General features: G+C 39.2%; 1 long non-coding RNA gene across 1 annotated transcript; it reads right to left on the minus strand.

The window, feature by feature from the left end:
* Window positions 1–10,795: 10,795 nt before the first annotated feature.
* On the minus strand, window positions 10,796–24,256 carry LOC131383429 (uncharacterized). The gene is made up of 3 exons (XR_009213435.1): window positions 23,951–24,256; window positions 12,316–12,463; window positions 10,796–11,002 (listed from the first exon to the last, which is right to left on the minus strand). It is a non-coding gene; the product is annotated as an uncharacterized LOC131383429 (long non-coding RNA).
* Between the last annotated feature and the right edge of the window lie 638 nt (window positions 24,257–24,894).

Genomic DNA, 24,894 nt, shown 5'->3' on the forward strand with positions numbered 1-24,894 from the left:
CCAGAAAAATTCAAATACAAAATAGAATAAAACATTACTTCACACCTGTTAGGCTGGCCATTATATAAAATAACTTTTTTAAAAAGCAGAAAATAACATTGTTGGTGAGGATGTGATGAAATTGGAACCCCGGTACACTGTTGGTGTGGCTGTAAAATGGTATCTAAGCCAACCAGTATGGAGTTTCCTCAGGAAATTTAAAATAGAACTACAGTAGGGTGTGGCAGTCCCAATGCTGGATATTTGTTCTAAATAATTGGACACAGGATCTTAAAGAGATATTTACACTCCCATGTTCATTCCAACATTATTCACAATAGCCAAACGTGGAAACAACCTAAATGTCCATGGACATATAAAAGGCTAAAAAAGGATGCAGTATACATACAATGGAATATCATTAGGCCTTATAAAATAAGGAAATCTTGTCATCTGCAACGACATGAGTGAAACTTGAGGACCTTATGCTAATGGTAAGAAGCCTGTCATGTAAGACAAATTCTGCATGATTCCACTTATTTGAGTTATCTTAAGTAATCAAACTCATAGAAGTAGAAAATAGAACAGTGGCTACCAGAGGCTGTGGAAGAAGCGGAAAATGGGAGTTGCTGGTCAGTGGGCATAGAGTTTCAGTTACGAGAGATAAAAAATCTTCTGGAGATTTGCTGTACAACGTTGTGTTTATTGCAAAAATACTGTACTGTACACTTCAAAGTTTGTTAAGAAAGTAGATTTGGTGCCTCATGTTCCTTTCCACAGTTAAAAAAAATTCAGTTCAAACCTATCAAACCCAGAAAAACTGGTGAAAAAAAGGTACCACATAACCCAACAACCAATGGGTTATCTGTATTTTTCATTTTCAATTCCACCTCCTGGTAGGACAGAAACTAGAGTTTAGACTCTATACTACGACATCTGCACAACATGACTGCAACTAGGTTTTATTTGACAAAAATGCTTTAAATAGTGTTAAATCAGTTAGGATTTCTTTCCTGTGCAAGTAAGGATAAATCTGTGCAAACTAACTTTTAAAAAATTGGACCTATTAAAAACTGAAATCGAACGTATTTTAAAACTAAAAACCCAGGGGTAGACTTTAGGCACAATTTAATTCAGATGCTGAAATGATTTGGAATGATTTTGTTGCATTCTGCTTTTCACTACACTGGTTTTACTCTGCCACTCCTTGCCATCCCAGGCTTCTTCCTTCCTCTGTGACAGCTTGCAACCTCAAAACCTGCCTGCTTCTTTTCAAGCCAACCTATATTATTAATATCTCATGTGATATAGCTTTATAATCTAGTGATATAATATCTTTTCATAATGAAATACTTCAATACGTCCAATAACGCTCAACAGACCATTTAGACATATAGTAAAGCCCTAAGATACACATCAGTTTGGCTGCTATTTTATGCAGATACCTGGACCAATGGCCTCGATCTGAATATTTGATAGAAATAGTGTAAATAGTGTCATTATATCCCATTTGCCTGATTTGGTGGCATGTTCTGATCAATTACTTTAACCATCAAATTTAATGCATTAGTTGCATGACCACAAATCCATGTAACCATGGAATCAGGAGTGAAACCAAATTTCTACAATGCTTACGGAATAACAATGGGGAACATGATTCCTCAGAAAAACATCAGGGTGCTGTTACCAGGAAAAAGATGAAAGGATATTGAGTGACAAAATCCACAGATGACAACTGTAGTAGGAACTTACTTCACCCTTTTGCCCTCTTAGCCCTAATAAGTGAAATCTAATTCAGATAAAGCCCATTGATTTAAGTATCTGCATGAAATAGGAGCGAAATGGAGGTTTGCCTTAGGGCTTTATGAATATAGCTAAATGCTGCATTGAGTATTATTGAACCCAAAGGACTATTTGCAGTGATAATTGTATATTAACCTACTATCTATTTCTGTATAGTATATATAGAAAACTGCAGTAACAGACTACATAAAATATGCCGGTTTTCAACTATGCCCCTTATTTCATTTCCTGCATAGCACTAATACCAACTGAAGTTATCTTGCTCATTTATGTGATTACTTTTTGTTACATCTCTTTCTAGAATGATCCTTCTGCCTTTTCAACCACAGCAAACACTGCATCTAAAACTGTACCTTGTGCATGGAAGATATTCAGTAAATATTCGTTGAAGAAAAAAATTCTAGTATCACTCCTTGCTATGATTTGACTCTGTGTCCCCATCCAAATCTCACCTTGAACTGTAACAAGGTGTCCCAGTCTGAAGGAAGTCAGGCAGGAAGAATTTTCTCTTTCTCAGGGGAGAAACAGTCTTTTGTTCTATTTAGGTCTTCAGCTGATCAGATGAAACCACCTCACATTAGGGAGGGTAATATGTTGATTCAAATATCTACTGATTCAAATATTAATCTCTTCCAGAAACACTGTCAAAGACACAAAGTATTAGGTCATCTTGCATTGCTATAAAGAAATACCTGAGATTGGATAATTTATAAAGAAAAGAGGTGTAATTGGCTCACAATTCTGCAGGCTTGACAGTAAGCATGGTGCTAGCATCTGCTTGTCTTCAGGTAAAGCCTCAGGAGGTTTCAACCATGGTGGAAGGTGAAGTGGGAGCAGGCACTTCACATGGCAAAACCAGGAGAGAGAGAACGAGTATATGCAGGGGAGGTGCCACACACTTAAACAGCCAGAGCTCATGAGAACTCATGTACTATTGTGAAGACAGCACTACAGAGCCACGAAGCCTCTGCCCCCATAACCCAGACATCTCTCACCAGGCCCCATCTCCAGCATTGGTGATTACAATTCAGCATGAGATTTGGGTGGGAATAAATATCCAAACTGTATCACACTCCCAGAATAGTGTTTGCCAGATATCTAGGAAGCCCATGGCCTAGTCAAGTTGATACATAATATTAACCATCACATCCAGGATGTCAGACTGTGAAATACAGACTGTGGCAAATGACTCTTACTATATTATAATTATAATATAACCTTCCTGCAGGGGATGGAGGGAAAAGGAACTGAGTTGCTCACTACCGTGGGGGTGGGAAGGATTAGAGATAAAGAGCAGAAGGCTGACATGAACCCTGTGACACTGGATTAGAGTTGGAGACATCAGTATGGACTCTTGTTTAGCTCAATTTACATAAAGATGATTAGATGCAGAGGTTGTAGAGCTGTGTATAGAAGGCATACCATATACACACGGATTTTCGAGTCTTGCCGAGTGAGAAGACCTAGAAGAACGGCATCCCAATAGCAAAGAGCACATTTACTTTCAGATTTGGGGGTTCTAATATCCTTCTCCAATGAAATGAACCAGCTCTCTCTTTTTTTTTTTTTGGAGACAGAGTCTTGCTCTGTCGCCCAGGCTGGAGTGCAGTGGCGCGATCTCGGCTCACTGCAAGCTCCGCCTCCCGGGTTCCCGCCATTCTCCTGCCGCAGCCTCCCGAGTAGCTGGGACTACAGGCGCCCGCCACCACGCCCGGCTAATTTTTTGTATTTTTTTAGTAGAGACGGGGTTTCACCGTGTTAGCCAGGATGGTCTCAATCTCCTGACCTCGTGATCCACCTGCCTCGGCCTCCCAAAGTGCTGGGATTACAGGCGTGAGCCACCGCGCCCGGCCGAACCAGCTCTCTTTAAACAAACAACTGATTATAGGACTAGGTCAGGGAGAATCCACGATGGAGCTTGAAGCATCTTCTTCCAGAAAGCGTAGAAGTATTCGAAACTAGGAAAGGAAAGTACGTGCATGTCAAAAAGACAAAGAATTCAACTTGAGAGAGGTCCCAGTAGTGAAAGGTGAAGTGACATAAGAAACACAATGAATAACACAGTATTAAGTTATAACTTGAAGTATAAATTAAATACATGCAAAATACAAAATAAAAAATTGAATAAACAGTTAAACGTAGATAAAGAGACAAATCTCCCTTACAGAAAAATTCCAAATAGTGTAAGTAGCTATTCCGCTTCCAGAAGGAGCTAAATATTCCCACCTCCACTCTTTGAAGGTGGGCTGAACTTACAGGCTCACAAAGAACAGAGTATGGAAAGAGGGAAAATAATAACTTATAGTGAAGAAAACTGAAAACGCTAAGCAGTTTAATAAAATTAAATGTTACCATAACAAATTAAACATTACACATAAGACATGTTGTGTATCATGCATCCCATAATATGATGTGGTAAAAATGGCACCTCACCTCTGGAATTTCCCCAGAGCCATAACTTCAGCGAGATCATGGCAGAAAACATCGGACAAACCTAAATTCAGGTGCATTCTGTGAAATTCTGACGAGTGCCCACCAAAACTGTCAAGGTCCTGAAGAACAGTCTGAGAAACTAGCACAGAGAACAGAGAGGTGATAACTAAATGCAACCTGTTATAATGAACTGGACTGCAGAAGAGAAAAATGACATCCTTGAAGAACTATTAAGATCACCTGAAGTATAGAGATTGCTTAATATTAATGTACCAATACTGCCTTCTTAATTTGGAAATGTATCATGGTAATGTACAGTGTTAAATTAAGAAACATTGGGTGAGGACAATGAAGGAACTCTTTATATTATCTTGGCAATGTTTCTTTAAATCTGAATCCATTCCAAAGAATAAAGTGCATTTTTTGAAGAGTCTGCTTCTTTTTGTGGAAGTTTGTGTTTTTTAAAATTTTTTTCTTCACGTGAAGAAAATTTTAAACAAACTAAAAGTCAACTATTTCTTGAATATTATATAAATCTCCTCATAAAAGTAGCTGAACCTAATAAATTATTTTGGAAAGGAAGAGACAGGTTGAAAGAGGATCATTTTTAATAAACTTTTCTATTTTTTTTCACTTTATTGGCCTATTCAGCTTTGTAACATGTTTTCGAACCATAGATGGTCATTTATACTTTACTACACAGTCTAGATTTCGAATTTCCAGTCCTAAGGATGCTTTTCTTTTTCTTTTTTTATCTCTAGCTTTTGTTTTTACCCATTTTATCTCATAATTTGCATATTTTATTATGTATCTTCTGGTTTGTCAGAATGATCAGTTTTGACTGAATTTCTGGCTATTTTAAATTTAAAAAATCAGTTTTGCTGATCACTTTGACTATACTTTTGTCGAATTACTTTAGTTCTGCTTCATCTGTAGTAATAACTTCACACTTTTTCCCACTTTTTGTGATTTGAATATATTTTTATTAAAGCATTAAACATAATATAGACAACAGAATGAAAATAAATATCCAGATCAATAAATTATCACAAAGCAAAGTAGTATTTATTTAACCCCTGATATTAAAAAAACTGCCAGCACCCCAAAAGCCTCCATTACATTTCTTTGATTGCCTTCATTCTGCTATTTGGAAACCATTCTCTGGCCTTGTGACTCTATGGGAAATTTTCATTCTGAGTTTTGCACAATTGGAATCCTAAAGTGAACATTCCTTGGTGTCTGGCTTCTTTGGCTCAACATTGCTAATGAGATTTGTCCATGTTTTTACTCACAATTGACGTTCCATTTTATTGCTGTGTATTATACCATTTGAAGAATATACCTAAAACTGTTTACTCATTCCAATATTTTCTTTTTTAATTTTTAAGGTCCATTTTTTGTATTGAGACCTACCCTCTTAACAATTTTATTTCTTTAATTTCTTTATTCATACATATTGGGGAGAGATCAACTTTCTTTTTATTTTCAGCCTGTATAATTAGCACCGTTTTTTGAAAGACTCTTAATTTTCTGTTTTCGTTGTTATGTTTCTTACAAATCAACTATACCTTGTGTTCATGGATCTATTCCTAGACCTTATTATTTGTTTCATTGGTACATTTCTCTCTTCATGAACTAAAAACACACCGTATCAATTATACAGATTTATAATAATCTTGATACTTACACTCTCCCACTTTCTTGTTCTTCAGGAGAAACTGGAACATTCCTGGCTTGTAACATTTCTATTTAAATTTTAAAATCAGTTTGCCATTGTCCCAAAATGGTTGAGATTTTCATAAGGATTACACTGGATCTATATATAAAGTTATCGGCTCCAATTAATGTCTTCACAAATTGTCTTCCAGTCCATGAAAATGTTAAATATTTTCACTTAAAAATATCTTCTTCATGTTCTCTCAATATATTCTATCATTTTCTGTGTAAAAGCCTTCCATATTTTTTGTCAGGTTAATTCCTAGATATTTTAAATTTGTGATGCTATTAAAATTGTATCTTTATTGTGTGTGTGTACGTGTGTGTATGTGCAAGCATTATGTTACTTGCAGACATACATACACAAATATAATTCTAATGTTGATTTTTATAGCCAGTGGCCTTGTTTTACTTTTTTTTTTTTTTTAAGACTGAGTCTCACTGTGTTGCCCAGGCTGGAGTACAATGGGCTTACTGCAACCTCTGCCTCCCAGGTGCAAGTGATTCTCCTGCCTCAGCCTCCCAATTAGCTGGGACTACAGGCACCCGTCACCAGGCCTGGCTAATTTTTTTTGTAATTTTAGTAGAGATGGGGTTTCACTATGTTTCCCAGGCTGGTCTTGAACTCCTGATGTCTTGATCCACCTGACTCGGCCTCCCAAAGTGCTGGGATTAAAGGCATGAGTCACCGCCCCCAGCCTACTGACTCTTCTTAATTGTCATACTTTATTGGTAAATTCTTTTGGAATTTCTATACACACAATCGTATTGTCATCAAATATTGGTAGTTTTATTTACCTTTGTCTAAATCTTACATTTTATTCTGCTTGCCTTTAGTTAGACTTCCAGCACAATATTGAACTAGTAGAAAGAAATATTTCAATAGTTTTTCATTAGGAATGCTAACCACTACAGTTTTATCATTAATATATTTATTGCATTAAGGAAGACCAAGTATACTCCCAATTTGCTCCCAGTTTGCTTTTACTGGGGATAGCCTTTGAAATTTTCATAGTAATTTTTATGCTTCTATTAAAATAATAATAATTTTTCCCCTTTTTTTGTTAATGTGAGAAATTGCACTGATTTGTTTAAAGATTAAACCAACCCTGCATTGCTGTTTCTGATACAAGTTTCTGTTGCTTTATTTTTACTGATTTGAGCATTCAAAGTATAAATTAAGGAAAACCAGGTACTTGTTTCATTTAAGTAATTGAAAATATCTTTTGTTGGTCTACTTAACAGATTTTAAATGAGGTCTATAGGTGTTCCCTTATGGTGGTAATATTAGCAAAATATTTTTGTATTTATACAAATGCGTTTTTGCATTCATTTTCTTCTTCAAAATTTTAGTTAAACTAGAGAAATAATTTCTGCATATATATGGCCACACATTTTCCATGTGTGCTATTTAGAAGTTATTTTTATCCTCCTCTCCTTTGACAAAACTAATTTCAATGGTCTGTTTAAATAAACAGATTAGTTCTATATAAAGATAATAGATTCTCATTTGGAATACAGATCATAAATTGACTGTACTTTATGTTTCTCCTAATTTCTCTTATTTTGGCAACAATAAAATAATAGCCTTTAAATGCTACTATCTCCATATTTATAAATCTTTGTGTACTACTTATTTATTGACTTGATGTCAATAAAAATATCATTTTAAATACATGTTGTCTAAAAATAATGTTTTCATGTTTTAAGTGATTAATTCTGTTGATACATACATTTAACATAGCCTCATTCTAGTGGACATATATATACATTGACAAAAGAAACTTCTAAGCCAAAAGGCAGATTTTGAATATTGTTCAGAGTAATGGTGGAAGCCAAAACACAGAGCCAATAGAATGCAGAGAAAATAACTTTTATTTGGAGGATTACAGTTTTGAAACTTTTAGTTAAACGTAAAAGAAGATCCAGCTAATCATGACTTAAACAATAGAGAAATTTTATCTTTTTTTAAAAAACAGAAAGTCCAGGTCCCCTATTCCTGGGCTCTGGGTCGTCATGGAAGTTCTTCTCTTGGCTTTTCCCTTCTTCCTCCATATGTGGGTTGGATCTTCAGACTTAGGATTGCAAGAGAACCATAACATTATTGTTGGAACACAGTTGAAATAGCATAAGATTCATATAATAACAGGAAAGAGAAAGTAAATCTCTTTCTAGTTTCTCCAAGATCAAGGTAGACTTTTCCGAGAAAAATTACAATAATGTCCAGAGCAAACACTGGCAGCAGTTAAAGCATTATCATCATCAATTTTAGTATGGTTTGTGCTGAAATTACAAGCAAAGAAATAAATACCTTCAAAAATTGGGGTTGAATTAGCACCTAAAAAGTGAGCAATTAATGACTATATAGTAACTATCAATGCCTATTTCGACTTCTCTTTAGATATTGGTATGGTTTGGGTGTGTCACCACCCATATCTCATCTTGAATTCCCACGTATTGTGGGAGGGACCCTGTGGGAGGTAATTGAATCATGGGGGCAGGTCTCTCCCATGCTGTTCTCATGATAGTGAATAAGTCTCATGAGATCTGATGGTTTTATAAGGGGGAGTTTCCCTGTACAAGCTCTCTTCTCTTTGCCTGCTGCCATCCATGCAAGACATGACTTCCTCCTCCTTGCCTTCCACTATGATGGTGAGGCTTCCCCAGCCATGTGGAACCGTAAGTCCATTAAACCTGTTTCTTTTGTAAATTGCCCAGTCTTGGGTATGTCTTTATCAGCGGTGTGAAAACAGAATAATAGAGATATAGAGCACTCATACCCTTCATCCTATACATACATTAAAATACATGTTTACAATAAATGCACTCATCCCACACAAAATCCCCATGTTTTCACCCTTTTACTGCTTCAGCTTCAAGTTTGGGATCTCATGGCTTTGTATAGTTTGCTCCATCAAATTCCAAATTATTCGTTATACTTTGCTTTCCTTAAGGGAAACAAGACAAATTATCCATTCTCAACATACCCTGGATGCAATGGCAGGGAAAGAATAGGGTAACTAAGTAGAACCTAACATTCATTAAGTAGGAAATGTGCAACAAACATGGAAATTACTGGACCCTCACCTACATCAGCTCCTGTTCTAAAGGAAGAGCGAAAAACCCCTGGACAGAGAGGAAATGGATCTGATGTTTCAGCCACTCATCTTTATTCTTCTCCCCTGACCAGGGACTAATTTAGGCAGGAGCATGTGACTCAGTGATTGCCAAGGAAAGGTGAGGAGGAGCTCCCCTCTGTGCTGAGAAGCTTATGCCAATACTTTTCCTCACTGATTCAAAACAGACGATGGGGAGAAATAGAAATTTCTGACACTTTTTTGGGGTTGGAATGCTATGCCTGCAACTGCTAAAGACATACATGAACGGATTTCTTTTTATATAAATTACATTTCACTTTATATCATCACAATTAATATGCTAATTGTAGAACATTTTTAAAGTACACATAGGCAAAAAGAAGATTCATAACATAAACTAATCTGAGGATATATCTTCCCAAAAGTCAGGAGTTTTCAGATAAAAAATGTTGAGGAATTGCATTCTGAATAAAATTGAGAAAGGCCTTAAAGTCACCACAGGAAAAAGAAACAGTTACTAAGCTTTAGGAATCAACATGAAATATTAGTAATGATTGAGATCTGGGCTACAATGAAAAAATCAAATTTCTACACAATTATAGTGTAGAATTATATATTTAGTTCAAATATTACTTGAAAGTTGAGAGTAGATGCAGTATTTTAAAAAATAAAAGTTATCAAAAATATATCCATCCTTTGCATGTTTAATCAGAAATGGGTTAGACACTTAATTCTGCAATTTAGAATAAAACCGACATATTAATTTATCTACAATTTAATGAAAACAAAGGATTTTTTTAAAAGGGCATAGACCAGCGCCTTTCAGGACAATTTATCAAGAATTGTATTCACCCACTTAGGATAGATTATTAAGCTATTCTGATCACTTAAAACATCTTCCTGTTTTACTTTATTATCTTTAACTAATTGTACCCATATGTTTAAAGTGGGGTAGGTATATCTACCTTATAAATTTATGGAATTTATAAATCTTTGAATGTTACAGAAACATGTAATAAAATATCATGATCCTTGAAAACTGGCATCCCCGTAAACTGTCTTCTAAAAGTGAGTTTACCCTAAGTGCTCTCTACCCTAAGTCTCTCTTGGGATGCATCATGATCCATTTGTTTTGTGTCAAGACGAGTCTAAATGAGAAAAATAATTTGATGAGTTTGACTTTTATTGATTTCATGTTTTAGTCCATTGATAAATTTAGTAAGCTTCTTTGTGTGTCGATGTGTTATGTCTTAGCTTTCTTTAGCAAATGGAGTTTTCTACAACAAAGAACAGCCAAATCTGATTTCATGCTACCTATTTTTCTCTGATGTACTCTTAAGACTTATTTAAAAAGATGACCCGAGAGAGTTGCTAACAAATTCTTATCTCACAGAGTAATCAAGCAACTGGAAATTCTCTCTCCACCTAAGCATGGATAACAATAAATAAACTAACTGACTTCTAAAGCACAGTCAGACTCATGCTGAGTTATACTGAGGATCATAATTGCAAGAAGAATTGATAAATTTCATAATTTCAGATATCCCTAGAACGTATAGTATAGAAAGACTTATTAAATAACTACTACAAAGGACAAGAGTTGAATGAGTTTGGGTGTTTCTATTAAAGGGATCCCCTTAGGGAACACAGTTTTGTATATAATTTGCACTACATAAATGGGAGTTTCACTAGAATAAAACCAAAATGATGCAGAAGACATTTTCAAGATGTTTCATGTTAACTTATCCAAATAAAACAGAATTCAGTATAAATCAAAAACTTTTTTATTGCTTAAGCAAAGTACAGACTCATTATATTTTAACAATGATTTTTAAAACTATATTGCATCTTTTGTTTTCTCCAAATTCTGCTTGTAGTGACTTTAATTTTGCATTTGGTATTCCAGAAAAGCAGATTTTCTGTTCATGCACTTCTATCCGTATATACGTGGTTATGAATCCTGAGTTGTATGCCTAACATAAAAGAATATGAGTCAAAGGTATATATTAAGAACACATAATAAAAAATCCTTATTGCAAAGGGTAACAAGAACAATGCATTTTATCTTTAAAGTAATGTAAGCTGGGCACAGTGGTGCACACTTGTAATCTCAGCTATTAGGAAGGCAGAAGCGGTGAGCTATGATCACACCACTGCACTCCAGCCTAGGTGAAAGTGTAAGAACATGTTTCTTTTCTTTTCTTTTTTAAGTAATACGTAAGTTTCCTAAGTAAAGGTAAAACCTTTTATTTCAAAAACATGGATAGGATGGTACTTAGTAAATGCTAGACAAATAAGGTATTACATTCCAACACATGATTATTTACTAGCTCTTTATCTATCCACATCTATCATTTATCTATCTTTACATCTATATTTTCATTTAATCCTTTTCCCTATTTTACCGACCTAAATTATCAGAAAACAATACTTTTAAAAAAATAATCTATACTATCAGTATTCCTATTTAAGTTGGCCTTAGTTATGCAAAACATATTCTGTGGCTGTATAAGAAGTGTATTTTTGGAGTTTGCTAGAGGTCCACTCCAGACCCTGTTTGGCTGGGTGTCAGCAGCAGTGGCTGCAGAACAGCGGATTTTTGTGAACCACAAATTCAGCTGTCTGATCGTTCCTCTGGAAGTTTTGTCTCCGAGGAGTACCTGGCTGAGTGAGGTGTCAGTCTGTCCCTACTGGGGGGTGCCTCCCAGTTAGGCTGCTCGGGGGTCAGGGACCCACTTTAGGAGGCAGTCTGCCCGTTCTCAGATCTTCAGCTGCGTGCTGGGAGAACCACTACTCTCTTCAAAGCTGTCAGACAGGGACATTTAAGTCTGCAGGGGTTACTGCTGACTTTTTGTTTGTCTGTGCCCTGCCCCCAGAGGTGGAGCCTACAGAGGCAGGCAGGCCTCCTTGAGCTGTGGTGGGCTCCACCCAGTTCGAGCTTCCTGGCTGCTTTGTTTACCTAAGCCACACTCCGGGTACTGTTGTGGGGTGAGGGGAGTGGGGAGGGACAGCATTAGGAGATATACCTAATGCTAAATGACCAGTTAATGGGTGCAGCACACCAACATGGCACATGGATACATATGTAACAACCCTGCACATTGTGCACATGAACCCTAAAACGTAAAGTATAATAATAATAATAATAATAATAAAAGAAGTGTATTTTTGTGCAGCACACTGACTCTACATGAATTAACCCAACTGTATAAGTCCATTTTCACACTGCTATAAAGAATACCGGAGACTGGTTAATTTATAAAGAAAAGAGGTTTAATTGACTCACAGTTCTGCATGGCTGGGGAGGCCTCAGGAAATGTACAATCATGGCGGAAGGTGAAGGGGAAGCAAGGCACGACTTACATACCAGCGGGAAGGAGACCTCAGGGGAAACTGCCACGCTTAAACCATCAGATCTTGTGAGAACTCCCTCACTACCATGAGAACAGCATCGGGAACAGCATCGGGGAAATAGATTCCATGAGCCAATCACCTCCCACCAGGATCCTCCCTCGACATGTGCATGGGGTTTACAATTTGAGCTGGGATTTCAGTGGGGACACAGAGCCAAACCATATCACCAACATTCTCTCATTTCCTTGCAAATTTACTCTCTGTTTATTCAATACAGAATATTATTGAAAAGAAAAGATAAAACTAAAAAAAAATGTTTTATAGATGCGCTTTGTTCTTCCCTGGATGACTTTATCACTTGAAAAATAATTCAGGAGAAACCGAAATAACAACAAAAGATAAACATCTACTCACTAAGGTGAGCGTTATGACCAGAGATTTCCACAAATAATGTATTGGGCATTAATTTGATCATCACCCAGAATTCTTGAGAATCTCCTCTAATATGTGCTATAAACTTCTACAGCTGTAATATGTTACAAATATTTTCCCATTTTTAAACTTGAGACAATTTTTCAGATTGTATATAAGGTTTCATGAGGAATTGCCATGCTAGCTATCTAAATTTTATGAGGAATGCCTCATTGAACTTTGAACATAACATTGTTTTGTGGGGCAAAAGGAGAAAACTGTGTGTGAATATAATAAACTATGTGTTCAGTGTGAGAAAGTATGACTAGTTCTATTTTCCTATTTCTGAACTCAACTTGATAGTAACAGAATTACTATTAATAGCAAAACCTAGATATAAAGGCAGTTACCAGGCTGGGATACAGGGGTGGGGGGGACAAAATATAGGTATCAGTAAGATATTTTTTGATGTTGGGGAACTTGCTTGTGACTCAGGATTGAATTTAGCAAGGACACCTGAAGTACATAAGCACTAATAATAAACTACTATTAAACTACTGGGAGGTTTCCTTGAAACGTCAAGAAAATAATGGCTCTCAGTGAATCTGCTGGAGATGCTGGTTTTGAAGGCATATAGCACCCACAAGATCCATTCTCAGGTTCTGCTAATAATCTTTATTTTTTTCCCCAGACAGAAACAGAATTTCCCCAGTGAGGACATGCCGAGACTTGGACCTCATAATTGGTTTAGAATCAATGAAGGGAGGTGAGGTCAGATCTTGAGGACAGCAAGTATATATTATCCTGTATGGCTTTCGCCTTAGGATGGGGAATTATCGGGTTTGAGAGGAGGGGAGGCTGCTATTCTCTAGCAGGTGTAGATGAGACACTTGTGCTGATCCAAAGGACTTAGGGGAATCTGAGTGTTCAACATTCTCAAGCACAGCCACCCTAGAGTCTCCACCCCAGGTCTTAACGTCCCACTTCTTCCCTATCAGAGTCTGACTTTAATACAGAAACACTAGCGATAAGACATAAACCAGGGCACACTGTTCTATTTTCTATCCCAGTTTTCCACAGGCAAAAGCCTTAGCAATTGTGATGGGATAACATGCCAGCAGCACTGCTGTTCCAATAATCCCCGTCAATGGAATGCCTGCTGTATACAGGCAGGGAGTGGTCCACATCCAGAATCCAGCCAGGGAATCTCCATCCTGGGAACACTTTGGGTACCAATTGCCTTTCCCAAGAAAAACAATGACAAAAACCCTGGGACAAGAATTAAGCACAGTTATTTCGGAGGTTCTTCCAGAATATACCAGCAGAGAATATTGGGAACTGAGACCAGGACAGGAAGACAGCCATGTAACTGTTTGTTATCAAGCACATCACTACTGTGCAAAACTAGTCAGTCACCCTGCTGGGAACTCTGGAGGCCTGCACTATGTGATGGGTGAGGGAGACAAAACCCCGGAAGTCATTGTTTGAAGGTTGTTGGCACTTCTCCCTGCTGTGAGGCTGAGCAAAGTGGGCTCCAGCAGCCAGAAGAAGCCCTTAGAAAATATCTGCAGTTGCAGGCCATTGGAGATCAGGTCACTGGACCTTGACATAGGCCCAGGAGGGTAATGCTGGACACAACACCAGAGCTCAGTGCATCTCATTTTGATGCCAACGCTATACCAGCTTCTTGAAATTAGTGCTATAGTTTTTCCTCTCTTTAAAAAATTTTCTGGAACACCTTGTAGACAAAGTGGATTATCACATCCTTAGAGGGTACAACGTCTCATAAACTTTAGATGTAACATATTTTTGTCCAGGGACTTATTCATTTGTGTATTTGTCCATTCAATCAGTCTGCAATCACTCGTTTAGGTATTTATTTTGGTGGAGTGAGAGGTAGTGAGCAGAATCAGCAATTCCATTTATTTATGGTTATGGATATATCGATGAATAATTTTTTCTTCAGAAATGTTTGCACTTTATAGTTTTTTTTAAAAAATAACTTCATCCATTTCATCCTGGTTTTCACATTTGTTTACATGCAGTTGCTCATATTCTCTACTCTGCTTTTATCTCTACTTTCTCTGCATTTCATTCTTTATGTTGTTGGTAGGACTTCTGTTTTTTTATTGCTCCTGATCATCTTGCTACAAGTTTATCTGGCTAATTTTTTTTTTCGAATAACTAGAATTTACTTTTAATAAATATTCTTATTCTATTGGTCTGCTTAACTGATTTCTAGTAATTTCTTTATGTATTTTTCCTTTTTCTTGAGTTTACTACGTGTTCTATACCAAGTATTTAGTGCTGTTGTACTAAAACCTGAAAGTTTTCTTCTAAACCTTACTTTATAACATCTAAACCTGTTACTTTATAACAGGCCACAGATTCAGACATCTGTTGATGAAAGATTTAGATATTTGTTATTATATACTTGTCATTAAACTATACATAGTAAACTTTCATAATTTCATATTTGATCTAAGAACCCTGTATTAAATAACCGTATTATTGTTGTAAGCATCGTTTAATTTTCAGACCTGTGACATTAAGCTTTACTTTGGATATCAGTTTCTAATATTATTATATCTCATAGGATATAATCTGTATGTTAACTCTTTGAACTTACACTTTTTTGCCAAAAATATATTTATTTTAAATAAATGTATTATAGGAGTTTAAAATGTGTTTTTGTTGAATTTAAATTCCTACTTATCTAAAATAAACTGACTTTTACTCGTATGTTCTTAATATTTGCTAATTTTAAAACCTGTTTTAATCAGTCAGTTTCTGAGAGGACTGTGTTAAAAATTTCCAACTACAATTATTATTTAACATAATGTTTGTTATTTTTCACTCTAAAATAAATAATTCGAGGCTAAACTTTAGCTGCATGTGTATCTGGGACAATTATATCAACTTGACTTTTTTCCTGACAGTATATAAGGAAATATTTTTCTTGTAATTGTCTTGCTTTGATGCTATTTGCCTAGTATATAATTGTCATCCCAGTATACTTATTTGGCGTGGATGTCTTCTCCCAGTCATATATTCTCAATGTGTCTATAAGTTGTGTTAAATATATACTTTACACGCATGTTCATAAATTTTATTTTAGTTGATAGCTAATCAGAAATATTTTCTCTTCTCACTGAAACATTTAACCCATATAGGTTTATGATTATTTCTACCATTTTTTCATGTTTTCTGCCACCATACTTTTATTTTTTTAAATTTTATTTTGCTTTTGTGCTTCATTTATTATTATTATTATTTTTTTACTGACATATTCCATTGGGCAGGTTAAGTTTTCCTTAGCCAACATGAACACGTAATATTCTGTTTTATTCTTATAGCAGTCACCTAACTTACTTACATACAGCTATGCTAACACTCTTTTCCAATATCTAGTGATATTGAATATCTACCTTTTTTATCCAACCAAGACAAGAAATTTACAACACATCTCTCCCTTTTCTTCCCATCTTACCCCTCACAATATATATCAATTATTTAGACAATGAATTTTCATAAGACTTTACTCATCTTCACTTCCATATTGCAATACCCTCCTGAAGTCATCATTCTTCTTGCTATAATATTAAAATTTAAAAATTTAAAGGTATATAAAAAATTTAGGTTCAAAAAGTTTTTTTTTTTTTTTTTTTTTTTTTTTTGAGACAGTGTGCAGTGGCACGATCTCGGCTCACTGCAAGCTCCGCCTCCCGGGTTCACGCCATTCTCCTGCCTCAGCCTCTCCGAGTAGCTGGGACTACAGGCGCCCGCCACCACGCCCAGCTAATTTTTTGTATTTTTAGTAGAGATGGGGTTTCACCGTGGTCTCGATCTCCTGACCTCGTGATCCGTCCGCCTCGGCCTCCCAAAGTGCTGGGATTACAAGCGTGAGCCACCGCGCCCGGCCCAAAAAGTTTTTCTTTAACATCCTGACAGTACGGTTCCATTGATTCTTTTGTGCCCAATGTCATTCTTCCGAAGATGGCTGTCAATCTAATTCTTACTCTTTTCTGAAATAATCTGTTTGTTATTACCGTCTTCTTTTCTTTCCATAATCTTTAAGAATTTCTCTGTCTTCAATTTTATTAAACGTTATTATCGTGATTCTAGTTGTGTATTTTTTGTTCAAAATACTCTATTTAGTCCTCTATACCTGTTTTTGTTTTGAGGTCTTATGATATTGTATAACTATATTATGAAATATCATTAAGTTGAAATATTCCTTTTCCTTTTTCGTTATTACTTTAACCTTATCACTCTGAGATGGCATTATTACAGAACTATCTCACAGAAAGTCCCCACTTATAGCCCTTAGCCTTCTCCAGTTTCCTCCACCAAGGACACGAATCTTCTGTTTCCTACAGAGATTTTCACTTTTCGTATTGGTTATTGAGCTTGGCTTTGACGCATATGAATCTTTCTTAAGTTTCTATCAGCATTGTTATATTAAACTATAAAAGACATATGCTTGATGATGCTGATAGAGACATAAATACAAATATAGGTGTAGACATAGATATTGAAGTAGGTATAGGTACCTGCATAGTTCTAGGTACACTTATAGATGTGGATATTAGCCATCTCTAGGCTTGCGTGGAACAGCTTCTATGTGCTGCTGTTTACAATAATGGGCAGTACTGACCGTGTTAACAAAACATAAATATTTACTTATATATGCTACCACTGTGCTCAGTGCTTTTGATGTCTTCCCATTTAAACTCTTAAATAGTCCTATGTGTTATTAGGACTGTCTCACAGAGGAGAGCGCATAGGCTAAGAAAGTTTAAGTAATTATTATATATACCTAGTAATTGATAGACCTGGTATTCAAACAAAATGTTCTTTGACTTCAATGCTCTTAACTTCTACACATCATGTTTTAACATTGTAAAAATCGTATTAAGGAACTGTCGCTTTTCTAGGAGGTCAAGTTATTATTATTCGGCTAGGATATTATATTCCCTTTCTACTCACCTGCTCTCTCCTTATACTGCATGTGTGTCTATAAATGTGTGTGATTCCAGTAAGACTTTGCAATAACTTGATAATCTCTGCTCTCTCTCATTTTTACCAACTGCATGCCATGGGATTTCTGATCCCTGTGCAGTTCCCTATAATGAATTTGCTTTATTTTTCCCCGATAATTGCCCTTTTTTTAATATATTTTTTTCTTTTCTTTTTGGGATCAACTGTCATAAAGCTTATTACATTTGGCGGTGGCCTCGAGGCACTCACACTCTGGCTAGAAGTGAGTGACTGGCAACATGCAGAAAGAATGAAGGCTTTCCCTTGAACTCAGGTGAAACAATCTACGTAGTTCCCCCCCACCCCGCCACCCCCAGTATGGTAGAAGGTCTTGGATTCTATCAGTTATGGAGTTACCAAAAAAAAGTGGCATTATAGAAATCACTGCACTTCTTTTGGCCTCATTTTCTTCATTTAAAAAAATGATAAGATACGATAAGATCAAGGATTGCCAATCGAAATACATACATAGGCAGGGCAAGTAAGACCTAACAAATCACAACTATATCCTGTGTGCTAATTAGTAAAAACTGGTGTCTTAAGAGTTTTGATAGAGATGCAAAACTTCATATTAGTGCAAATGAAATGGAAAGTAGTGTGGATATTCCTCCCGCCCTTTTTTTTTTTCTGAGGCGGAGTCTCGCTCTGTTGCCCACGCTGGAGTGCAGTGGCGTGATCTCGGCTCACTGCAACCTCTACCTCCCAGGTTTAAGCAATTCACCTGCCACAGCCTTCCAAGTAGCTGGGACTACAGGCATGCACCACCACACCCAGCTAATTTTTGTATTTTTAGTAGAGACAGGGTTTTACCATGTTAGCCAGACTGGTCTCGAACTCCTGACCTCAAGTGATCCACCCACCTTGGCCTCCCAAAGTGCTGGGACTACAGACATGAGCCACTTCGCCTGGCCGGATATTTCCTACATAGTGTCAGGGAGTTGTTGAGGGTGTTGGAAATTGTGGTGAATTATCAATTGCTTGTGGCTTACGCCTGTAATCCCAGCACTTTGGGAGGCCGAGGCAGGTGGATCACCTGAGAACAGGAGTTCAAGACCAGCCTGGCCAATATGGTGAAACCCCGTCTCTAATAAAAATACAAAAAGGAGCCAGGTGTGGTGGTGCGAGCCAGCTACTTGGGAGGCTGAGGCAGGAGAATCACTGGAACCCGGGAGGTGGAGGTTGCAGTGAGCCGAGATCACGCCACTGCACTCCAGTCTGGGTGACAGAGCAAGACTCAGTCTCAAAAAAAAAAAAAGCAAAGCAAAGAAAAAAATATTATACCAAAAATTAACTGCATATATCAATTATAAAACTATATTAGAGAATATTTAAATAATAATTTACTAAAAAGTAAAATATATTTTGCCTTAATTTTTGAAAATTATTGTAACTATAACTATTTGGCAAAAATTCTGCTGCTATATATATTGCTACTTTCTGAAAATATATTATTTGTAAATTTATCTAACCTAAAACTGAGAACAAAGTTATTTTATGTTTCATTTCTTGTCTTGCAAATGTAAATGGAAACATGGTAGGACATTTCCTTACACCATATTAATTATAACAGAGAATGGACACTCAAAGAAAGAATAGGTAAATCAGGTAGTTAGTATTTAAAAAAGGAATATTTTCATTTAACATTTCCCTTCATGCACAAAAGCTTGGTACTCTCCTCAAAATGTATTTAAGTCAGATAAGTCCTGGATGTTAAGTCCTACCTTAACAGCCAGGGTTGCTTTCACCAAGCAAATCACGGCTTTTGTTAGTTTCCAAATCCACATAATAATATATCATAATAAGATTAAAGTATGTGCTAAATAGCCAAAGTTATTAAGTTTATGTGATGCTATTAACTTATACAATTATGAAAAAAGGCTGGGTGCTGTGGCTCACACCTGTAATCCCCGCATTTTGGGAGGCCAAGGCGGGCTGATCACCTGATGGTAGGAGTTTGAGACCAGCATGGCCAACATGGCAAAACCCTGTTTCTACTAAAAATATTTTAAAAAAAATTATGTGGGCTTGGTGGCACACACCTGTAATCCCAGCTACTCTGGAGGTTGTGGCAGGCTGGAACCCAGGGGGCAGAGGTTGTAGTGAGCTGAGATTGTGCCACCTCATTCCAGCCTGAGCAACAGGGCGAGACTTCAACACGCACACACACACACACACGCACACACACAAAGTATGTCTAACCCATAAGAAACTTTCACATATCTTATTTAGCACACTGAAGTAACATTTTGTTTGTATTTATTAACGGTTATTTTGACATGGAATATGTAGATTTACCCTTTAGTTTAGCTTATATTTTCCAAATATGCCGTCTTCTAGGAGTGGAAACTTGTTTTTTCCCTGAAATAGCAGTGAGTGGACTTTGTGGTACAATACTTATACTACAAAGGTGGCTTCTGTACAGAGCCTTTACACTTTTAATCTTGGGGTAAACCTTCATAAATGTTCCGAAGTTTATGTTGATTTATAGAGGATGAGCTTATAATAGTCAAGTGATTATAAAAATAATTGGTAGTATTTTTATAAGCCACGGCGAAGTAAATATCAATCAAAATGAAAATTTTTTTTCTGAAATTTTGATATGGATTGAAGGATCATGTATCCAAAAATGCTATTAAATAACTGGCTAAGGAAGTGCTATGAAAGTTCTTTCCCACAAGAGGCTAACATTCTTGTGCAGTCTAAGAATACAATAGATTTGTACTTCTAACAAAACCGTATTTTATTTTTCCCTAGTATTGATCATAAAATATCCTGTTTGGTTTAAATGTAAGATTTCAGAGATTTTGACATGTCTTCTATTTCATGGAGACTTTCTACTGCGTTAGGATACTCCTATAGATTTTTGAAGAGAGTTTCTTCAATATTGCTTAAAACCAGCTTCATGTTAGAGTATTTCAGATAATTTTCAAAAAACATTCCTATATTTACCAGCAAATTACTTGTTTTTGAGAAACTAGTATTATGACATATATTGTTAAATGCAAAAACCTTTACACTTCATAACCATGTAGTTATGTAAAAATCAAAAAATATTATTGTAATATGGATGTGTCAGTAGCACTATTATATTTGAGTTATTTTTTGTAGCATTGCCTCTTTTACTGACAGACGACCTTTAAGATGATGCCAGTACTGGAGATTAATTAACAAAGGAGCTGGCCGGGCGCGGTGGCTCACGCCTGTAATCCCAGCACTTTGGGAGGCCGAGGCGGGCGGATCATGAGGTCAGGAGATCGAGACCATCCTGGCTAACACGGTGAAACCCCGTCTCTACTAAAAAATACAAAAAATTAGCCGGGCGTGGTGGCGGGCGCCTGTAGTCCCAGCTACTCGGGAGGCTGAGGCAGGAAAATGGCGTGAACCCGGGAGGCGGAGCTTGCAGTGAGCCGAGATCGCGCCACTGCACTCCAGCCTGGGCAAAAGAGCGAGATTCTGTCTCAAAAAAAGAAAAAAAACAAAACAAAACAAAGGAGCCCTGGTAGACCTGTAGTTTTATTTTTTCCTATAGAGAAGTACATGTATGTAGGCAAATACTATGCGGATTTGAATTGGAAGGGCATGTATCCCACACCAATTCTTTTTAAGATTTTGGAAGTCCTTCTGATCTTTCAGTGTTAGGAAGGTGCAAGCTAAAAAATAAAACCAACTTACTAATGACACCTTCATTGGGTTCAAGTGGCTTTAATTCTGCACCGTCTTCTACAGTAGTCACTATTTCAATGCTAACCTTGGGGAACTGCGACAAACCAACATCTTCCAGGATGTCACACTCAACTCACAAAAACTATCAGTTTATATGCTCTCCCTTTCAAAATAACGACATCTTGTAATTTGACCATATGTGCGTGCAACCTTTTCTTGGAGAAACTGAACTTTTCCCATATGTTGGTTTTTCTCAGAAAGAAAAATCTTATGGGTCCCTATTAGGGAGGTAGCATTACTCAGCAAGTGTGGATTCTGGAACTCAAAAATGAGAAGGCAGCTTGCCAAGTAAACAGGATGTAGTGGATGGTGAAAAGCGTGTATGGGTGTGTATGAAGAAAAATGAATGGAATTGTCAGTAACAATGCTGCACCTGCAGCCTGGGAGGAGTAGGCGAGCGCAGCTAGAGGCCTCAGCGTCTGTGTTGGCCCAGTCTCTTGGTTGATTGTCAGAGCACCTGAGCTGGCCAGGCCTCTGTCCTGTCCTAGGTCCAGAATGTGCACACTCACTCCCTCAGCACTGAGGTTTCAGCAAAATTTAATGCCTCAGCCCCAAGCATTGCCCAATAAAGCACTGGGCATTAAAGATCAGCGGGAGGCCAGGGGATCCCTTTTGGCCCAGAGTCTGAGAACAGCATGGGTAACATGGCTAGACCCCCTCTCTAAAAAATATAAAAAATAAAAGAATTAGCCAGGCATGATGGCCTGTGCCTGTAGTCCCAGTTACTCCAGAGGCTTAGGTGGGAAGCTCAGTTGAGCCCAGGAAGTTGGGCTGCAGCAAGCTGTGATCCAGTCACTGCGCTCCAGCCTTTCATTCATTAGAAAAACAAAAAAATAGAGGCCACTATTTATGCAAGATATTTGATTTCAAATACAGGCGTGGACAAAAGGTTAGGACCCTTTCACTTTCCCTATGAGTTCCTTCCTAATTTCCTGTCTCCCGATAAAAGGACTACCTGTTTAGCAAGGTAGCCACTTCCTTGGCAGGTTACAAAATCCCAGTGTCCTGGGAAACTGTTTTGGGCAAAGAGGACAGAAGAGGGCAGATGAATGAGAGCATTTATCGTTAAACCAAGTTTTCTTTTCTCTGCCTTCAAACTGGGATTGAGAAATGCAGTAACTTTCTATAAATAATTTTAAATGTTGCCATTTTCTTTGTAGAACTGCGTCATTTTCACGAATAACGCATATTTTGGATGTAAAGAAAGTGCCATCCAACCATAAGAAAGATTCCAATATTCAACTGTCAACTCTCGTGACTGGTCCTTTTGCAAGACCCCCACCCTGTCCTCTATAGGTGACCCGGATCCCCAAAAGCGTTTTCCAGGCATTCTGTCATCCGCATATCGCTCTGTTAAGCGGCCTCACTGATCTTTCAACGCTTTCGCTTCCTTAAGGCTGGAGAATTTCTTCCTCAACTCCACGACCAACATTGCCCACCACCTCCCACCCCGCGCTGGCACGAGCACCTCGCGTGGGTCACAGGACTCCCGCGGGATCTTCTGCGTGTTTCCCCTAGATCTTTTTACAAGTAGGTGCGTAGGCGGATACTCACCAATCTCCAGCCGCTCACCTCTCTCCCTTTGCTCAAGCTTGCAGCTCCTCTCACAGGCCTCCAGCACTGCTGGACTTGGCGTATTCAGAGGCGCGCAGCCTCTCCGTCCTCTTCCCTCTCTCCATTTCTTCTGTCCCGCCCCCTTTCTCTTCCCCCTACTCCCTTCTGTCCCCTCATTCTCTCCCCTGTCTCTCTTTTCTCTCCCCGCTCTTTTCCCTTTCTTCTCTCTCTCCTTTCTTTCTCTCTCACCCTGTCCATGTCTTCCCCCTTCTCTCACCTTTCTCTCTTTAGGTCTCCATCTCGCTTTACTCCCGGGTTGACCCATGACCTACCTTTCATTAAACGGATGCACAACACGCGCGCGCGTATATGCGCGCGCACACACAAACACACCATCCCCTCTGCTCCGTCACTTTACCCCACCCTGGAAATCGAGGAACCAGCAGTTTGGTGTGGTGGTAGGAGGCTTGGGGGCGCGTATGAGACTCTGAATCCCTTCCAGACTTGGGGGTCACCTCATCGTCCCTCATCCCAACTTACTGGCAGGAGACCTCCACCCGCTCGCAGCCGCTGCACTAGGCGTGGGTAGGACGGCAAAGAGCACCCCACGCCGCGCGCAGCCCCGCGCGCACGTGGGCGCCCCAGCAGCAGGTGCCGGCAAGCGGAGGCCGGGCCAGAGCCGGGAGGCAGCGCCCCAGCCTCGAGCGCTCGCCAGGCTCTTCTCATGGCCCTTTCTCCTTTCCTTGGCCTTTCGGGGCCACCCTAGTCTTCACAGCTCAGCGTCTGCTGCTGACCCCCCGCCCCGCGGCGACCCCGCCATTGCCCTTAGCTCTTCCTACCCTGGCTTCTTCGCCGCCACAGTCCCCAACCCAAGCCCCAGCCGCGGCGCGGGTGTGGGTGGCCGGACGGGATGGCCTCCGTAGTCCCGGGGTCCGGCACACTCGGCTGTGGTCTGCGTGGGTCGCGTCCGCAGAGGCCGAGGGAGGGCGGGACGGAGCCGGGAAAGGGGGGAGGCGCCGTTGCGGCGCCCAGGAAGGGACTCCCTGCACCCCCGCGCGCTCCAGCCCTTCCAGGCGCTGCCTCGCGGTTGCCCTTATTTCGTATTCATTGATTCGCATTTTACAAGCCCGGGCTCTTCCGGTGCTGTTTCCCCGCAACTCGTGTCTCCCAGACTTTAACGCGCCGCGCGCGCCTGCAGGAGGAAGTTGCACGGGGTAATGGGGGTCCGTGTGTGCCTTAGGGTGGTTTTAAATACCTCGAGGTGGGGGGCTCAATTGCAAGAAGCCCGCGTCTTTGCAGGAGTAATTTGGTGGGGGGACTGGGCATTAGGCCCAGTGCTCAACCGCGAAACTTTTACCGCCGCCTTTCCCTGGGGCGCGCCCCTGCTGTGTCTCCCAAGCTGAGCGCGGAGTCCGCGGCGAAACCTGCACCCCAGAGAGGGAGGGAGAGGGGGCGCCCAGTTCCTTTACGCGGATGGAAAACAAGAGGTGGGAGGCAGAGAGCCCGCAAGGTCTAACCTTTAAAAAGTGAAACACCAAACCCCACAAGAGATTTCCACACGAAGGCCCCTCCCGCTTCCACGCCTTCCGTCCGGCACGAGGATCCGGCTCGGGATTTGCGGCTGCATCGTCTCTCTGCGCCCTGGCGGGCCGAGCCGCGGATCCCAGCCGGGTCCTTACCCCCTCCCCGCCCCTCCCCCAGATCCGCGCGGCTGGGATGTCCTTGCTGCCGCCGCCGCGGCCCCATTCTGCCGCGCACCAGCCCCGGGGCGCGGGCCGCGCGC

Source organism: Hylobates moloch, unplaced genomic scaffold (assembly GCF_009828535.3).
Source record: "Hylobates moloch isolate HMO894 unplaced genomic scaffold, HMol_V3 SCAFFOLD_5, whole genome shotgun sequence".
In the NCBI taxonomy this organism is placed as follows: domain Eukaryota; kingdom Metazoa; phylum Chordata; class Mammalia; order Primates; family Hylobatidae; genus Hylobates; species Hylobates moloch.